The 6,304-nt window shown below is 41.1% G+C and overlaps 1 protein-coding gene across 1 annotated transcript in view; it reads left to right on the top strand.

Moving 5' to 3' along the window:
- Positions 1-2,874: 2,874 nt before the first annotated feature.
- large1 (LARGE xylosyl- and glucuronyltransferase 1) overlaps positions 2,875-6,304 on the top strand; it is a 253,489-nt gene continuing 250,059 nt past the window's right edge. Inside the window, exon 1 of the mRNA XM_028570704.1 lies at positions 2,875-3,424. The gene's annotated coding sequence lies outside the window, so the exon portion shown is untranslated. The remainder of the gene's footprint in view (positions 3,425-6,304) is intronic.

The raw sequence follows: 6,304 nt of genomic DNA on the forward strand, positions 1-6,304 counted from the left end.
GCAAGTGAGTTGGAGGCCTGGCTCTGCACTATGGAATCTAAATTGTATGCTTCTGTAGCTAGCCAGCACCCCATAGCTGATGCGGGACTAAATTCAAATTTCAATTCAAATTTATTTGTCACATACACAATCATACACAGTACAATGTTCAGTGAAATTCTTTGCGTACCTGTTCGGGCTCAATAAAAACAATAACAATAAAACACAATAGAGTAAGAGAATAGAAAATGAGGTGGTGGGTGGGGGCTAGCCACAGATTGTAATTCCTTACTATCAGGTTGCTCAAACAAGTCCCTTAGGACTCTCCAATTGATCCAGAAATCTGCAGTGCATGACAGGAACTAAGAAAAGAGATCATATTTCTCCTGTATTAGCTTCTCTGCAATGGCTTCCTGTAAAATCTGTAATTGAATTTAAAATCCTTCTCCTGACCTACAAAGCTCTTAATTGTCAACCACCATCATATCTTTAAAGAGCTCATAGTACCCTAGAGACACCATCTCTACATTTAAGAATACGCTTAAAACTCTTGTCTTTGATAAAGCTTATAGTAAGGGCTGGCCCAAGTTTGCCTTAGACCTGCTCTTAGTTAGGTTGCTATTGTTTTAGATTGCAGGGGGCTTCCTATGACACACTGAGCTCCTCTCTTCTCTCTTTCCATCTGTGTGCATTCATGTAATGCATGTTACTAACTTAGTAACTTCTTCACCGGAGTCCAGGTACGTCGTTAGGCTTATTTTAGAGGGGCTGAAGCTACCCCAAAATGTTCCTAAGCCCTCCTAAATAATAATAAGAACAACAATAACAATTCGATGTATCCTCGTTCATACAAATGATATATATAGCTACGAAAAAATAGTCAAAAAGTTGGAAGTTAGACAGAAGTACAAAGAGTAGTTGTGCTATCAAGATGATACACCGCACTGCCTCGTTGCATTGGTGTGAACTGGCAGCTTTCAGAGCGTTGCAGACCGGCGCGTTGCAAGTAACTGGGGGATTCGTCTCGTCGCTACTCTTTGGTCTGAACTCGCTATGCACCCTCCCCCCCCACAAACACACACACCGATACACACGCTAATGGTGAAAGGAAGATTGATTACACCTAGTGTGATACAGAGTGAAATTGTAAGTTGTTTTTAATTAACTGCTTACCTTTTGCTATGTTTTCTTGAGGTAAAGGAAAGGGGATATTTTGGTTTGCTATGGAAAACTAAAGTCTAGCTAGAGTGAACGAGGGAAATACAAGAAATGGTTAATTTACCAAGCTAATCACAACTCTTTATTCATTGCCAATAATATAGCCCATCCTATTCTAAAACAATATCAATCCCCATAGAATGTTGTTGTTACTGAAAACTAAAGGTCACAGAGTCCCTGTTAATGCTATTGTACCGTTGTATCCTTCAATTCACTGAGCAGATGAGATGGATATTGGAAGATATTTCAGCAGAGAGAAAGAGAAGCAGAAGATTGGCAGAGCAGTTGATTCTGAGGGAGCCACCGTGATTGAGGTCAGTAGTGGTCTATAGGTCTAAGGATTGTTTGGTTTTCTTCTAACAATAAGCATTTGTTGGCAGGTTTAGGCACAATGCATAGCCTAAACTAAATTATTTCATTATATTTATTATATACGCTAGCTATATTCTAACAAAGTTAACTTTCTTCATTCATTGGCTGTGATAAATTAAATAAATATGTAGATGTTGCCTAAATGTAGGCTAGGCTAAAGATGAGCACATACCCACAGATACACATGTGAAAATAAAATGAAAGCAATCCTACATACAATACATACAGTATATACAGTAATCATTACTCCAAATCTTTTATTCCTTCCGCCATCAGGTTATTGTATTTAGACAGTAGCCACTTTAAATAGGATCCGTATTAATATTTTACATGATAAAGTATGCAGTAATGCCTATTTTTTTCTTTTTCTTGTACTGCTATTTGTCATATTTGTTTAACTTACCAACTTATTAGCTGTCTGGCCTCTGTTTGTCTGTTTTTAGACATTTTGGATGTTGTTTCATGTGACCAATTTGCATTTCGAAGTCATGAAATTAGCATCAGGGTTTTGTTTTATCTTAAAGGATAAGACACGAAGATAGAAATGGAAGAAGAGGATATGTCTGTCACTTTTGACTTGTTAACATATTGGTTTCTTGACTGGTGGTTGACATACAGTATCTCACAAAAATGAGTACACCCTTCACATTTTAGTAAATATTTCATTATATCTTTTAATGGGACAACACTGAAGAAATGACACTTTGCTACAATGTAAAGTATTAAGTGTACAGCTTGTATAACAGTGTAAATGTCCTGTCCCCTCAAAATAACTCAACACACAGCCATTAATGTCTAAACTGCTGGCAACAAAAGTCAGTACACCCTGTTAAATTCCCATAGAGGCAGGCAGATTTTTATTTTTAAAGGCCAGTTATTTAGTGGATCCAGGATACTATGCATCCTGATAAAGTTCCATTGGCCTTTGGAATTAAAATAGCCCCACATCATCACATAGCATGGTTTTATGTCGGTTAGCCTAATAGCTGGTTTGATTTGCATTGATTTTATGGAAAGTACCCCATGCCAATCTCTAGGTATGGTGAAGTGTCTTGAGATAACTTCTGGTGAGATTTAACACTATAAATAAAATTTTATTCAATTATTTTTTGCAGCCCACAATACTCCAAAGGCCTGGGTTCACTGTGTGGCAAAGTTTGTGGTAATTTGATTTACTGAGGTCCTCAATCCACCAGTCCTGTCATCCAGTCCAAACTCCAGTCCGTTATGATCCACTCCTTTTTTTATCCTCCATCCCCTCTCTAAATGCAGCGCTGTGATTGGACGCTGGATGCTTGTCAGGAAGAAAGAGCTGCTGTGTTGAGGCCGAAAACTCAGACACAAGCAGGACCCCTGGACGATACTAGAGTACCTCCGTGGAAGGAATATACTTTACTGGACGCTGGGAAGGCATTTTAACTCGCCGAGCTTCAGCGGAGCACTGACCGAGTCTCCCTGCTCCTGCTGTCGAGGCCGCCGCGATTCTGTTTCTCCCGTCCGACTGTGTGTCGTTGCCTGCTGGTCACAGTAATCCAGACCCGTTGCTATTAATGAGATTGAGAGGAGACCAACCTGTCTGAGATTTAAGTCTCTATCCAGCCCGGAGGAAACATAACGGCTCAGCTGTTGCTGCTGGTAGCTGGGGCTAACAGCTGAGGCTGCCGGACCGGATAAACATCCCGATAAAGCTCCAACTACATGGAACAAATCAGCTGCGGACCACCGTCTCATTTTGCGCAGGGAGAGCTGCTATGACTGATCTATAGACAACAGTTTTTTTAAGCATCATCGTGGGCTGTTAATGGGGATATATATTTGACTAAGGCATCCTAAAAGCAGCAGTTTGAAGCCTCAGGTGAGTGGAATACGCAGTTATTCACGTCTGACTAGCACGGCGACCTTACCTCACCAGCCTCAATTGTAGCTGCTTAAAACAGCTTGCCTCCGCGATATTTTTGTAACGACTTGTGTTATTTTTCACTTAACAATCCTTGTGCCTATATTTCTGTTAAGGCCTATATATATATATATATATATATATATATATATATATATATATATATATATATATATATATATATATATATATATATATATATATATATATATATATATATATATATATATATATATGTGTGTGTGTGTGTGTGTGTGAATCCAGAGACAGCAACGCAGCAGATTAGGCTCTCTCCACAGATAGAGAAGCCAGGGCAAAACCGGTCCTTTTAATCCCCCCAAAATAGGAGGGGGAGAGGATTAACACCCTCTGAGGTGGGGTCCTCTGAGTTTCCTAATGGTCGCACTTAAGTCATATTTGAGAAGACTGCGCGAAAAATCTTTCTCTTTTGTCTTTTATAAGTATGCTAATTCTTGTCCCTTTCCTTGCGCGTGCAGTCCGTTAGCACGCGGGTGCATCAACAGCCATACGTATCACTGGAGCGAGTTGAATGGCAACAGTTGCACACAGAAACACTGCTAGGCTACTACAATGTTACAGTAACAGCGGGAATACTACTATGTAGCAATAAGTGGCAGTAGAAAAGGAACAATAGGAATTCTAACCCTGTCTAGCATTGTTAACATAACACGTTTTTGATTTACTACTCCTTTTTAGCAAGTCATTAAATAGTAGGCCTAATTATAGGCCTACCAAACATACCAAATTACATTAATATAAAACTATAAATAATGTGACTATAAATAGTTATTGTAAGTTTTCAGGACAGTTTTCAAAAACTGTTTCCTCTTAACCACATATTACTTAAACCACCTTCAAGTGTATAAATATGAGTTAATTTCAGCTAAATTTGGTAAAAACCTCTATTGTTTTTCTTTTTAATTAACCTATTTTACATTGTACTGCTGTCCCATGAAAAACCTGTATCTACAAAACATCCTCGTATAAATTCATTTATGTGAGCCAATGAAGAGGAAACCTTCTCAAATCCTAATGAAACATTTCGGCTGAATCTCATTTCTCTCTTACCCCTTCCTCTTACCCCTACCCCTTCGTCTTACCCTTAGCCCTTGTCCCTCGAAACCAAGTGGTAGGGGTGAAAACATACCCCTATGAAATGAGACACCACTTGGTTATGGTTACGTCATCATACATACTTAGGTCTGTTTGCAATACATATTTTTATACACACTGCATGGTGAAGTGTGTAGTGAAGGAGTTCAAGTACCTTGGGGTTTTGTTCGCGAGTGAGGGGACAATGGAGCGGGAGATTGGTCGGAGAATCGGCGCAGCGGGTGCGGTATTGCATTCAATCTATCGCACCGTTGTGACGAAAAGAGAGCTGAGCCAGAAGGCAAAGCTCAATCTATCGGCCGTTTTCGTTCCTACCCTCACCTATGGTCATGAAGGCTGGGTCATGACCGAAAGAACGAGATCCAGGGTACAAGCGGCGAAATGGGTTTCCTCAGGAGGGTGGCTGGCGTCTCCCTTAGAGATAGGGGTGAGAAGCTCAGTCATCCGTGAGGAGCTCGGAGAGAGCCGCTGCTCCTTGCGTCGAAAGGAGCCAGTTGAGGTGGTTCGGGCATCTGGTAAGGATGCCCCTGGGCGCCTCCCTAGGGAGGTGTTCCAGGCACGTCCAGCTGGGAGGAGGCCTCGGGAAGACCCAGGACTAGGTGGAGGGATTATATCTCCAACCTGGCCTGGGAACGCCGATCCCCAGTCGGAGCTGGTTAATGTTGCTCGGGAAAGGGAAGTTTGGGGTCCCCTGCTGGAGCTGCTCCCCCCGCAACCCGACACCGGATAAGCGGACGAAGATGGATGGATGGATGGATGGATGGATGGATGGATGGATGCATGGTGTGTTGTATATCTGTTTCAGTTATCACGGTTTTGAATGTCATTGATGTTCAGAAACACTTTCTTTGTTAACAAAAAGCTGTCTTTATTGCCCAATAATGTAAAAATAACAGGCACAAACATTGTATAAAAATATATATTACGGAGCCATTATCAACTATTTGAACCATAACTTACACATAAACATAAACAAGGCACTCAAATGTATAAAACTAAAAAGAGACACACAAGACCACAAACAAACAAAAAACTACAGCTATTCTGAAATTCCAGACCACAGTCTGATGCCTGTTGGCCAGTAACCTTTCCCTCCAACCCCATTTCTTTTATTAGTGCCCTGTATCATAACCAACAACAATGTACAGGTGCATGAACAGGAATGAATTACACATGATTACAATAATAAAGTACCAATACAATAATGAATGGCTACAACATGAACACAGAACTTCCTCAGGCGTCCCTGTGTGTGATACATAGAATAGATGGATAGAAGATACTTTATTCATCCCCGTGGGGAAAATCGAGTGTCCAGCAGCTCACACATAAACACACATTCCTATACACCACACAGTTCCCCATAATTAATAAAAGAGTTAAAAATAGAATAAGAGCAGCAGAATTATAACTACTGCACACAGCCCAGTTCATCTGGTCTGGGTGTTTAGTTGGTGTTAAAAAGCCTGATGGCTGTGGGGATAAAGGATCTCCTGAACCTCTTTGTCCTACAGTGCAGCGAGAGCAGTCGCTCACTGTAACTGCTCCTCTGTCCAGCCAGGACGTTGTAGAGGGGGTGGTTGTCATTACCCATTATGGAGTACAGTATGTTGCATGCACGCCCCTCTACTACAGTTCTCAGTGAGTCCAGTCTGCTGTTCTCGTCTGTCATGCTGCCCCCCCAACAAACTGCACCATAAAACA

This window comes from Perca flavescens, chromosome 23 (assembly GCF_004354835.1).
Source record: "Perca flavescens isolate YP-PL-M2 chromosome 23, PFLA_1.0, whole genome shotgun sequence".
Lineage (NCBI taxonomy): Eukaryota > Metazoa > Chordata > Actinopteri > Perciformes > Percidae > Perca > Perca flavescens.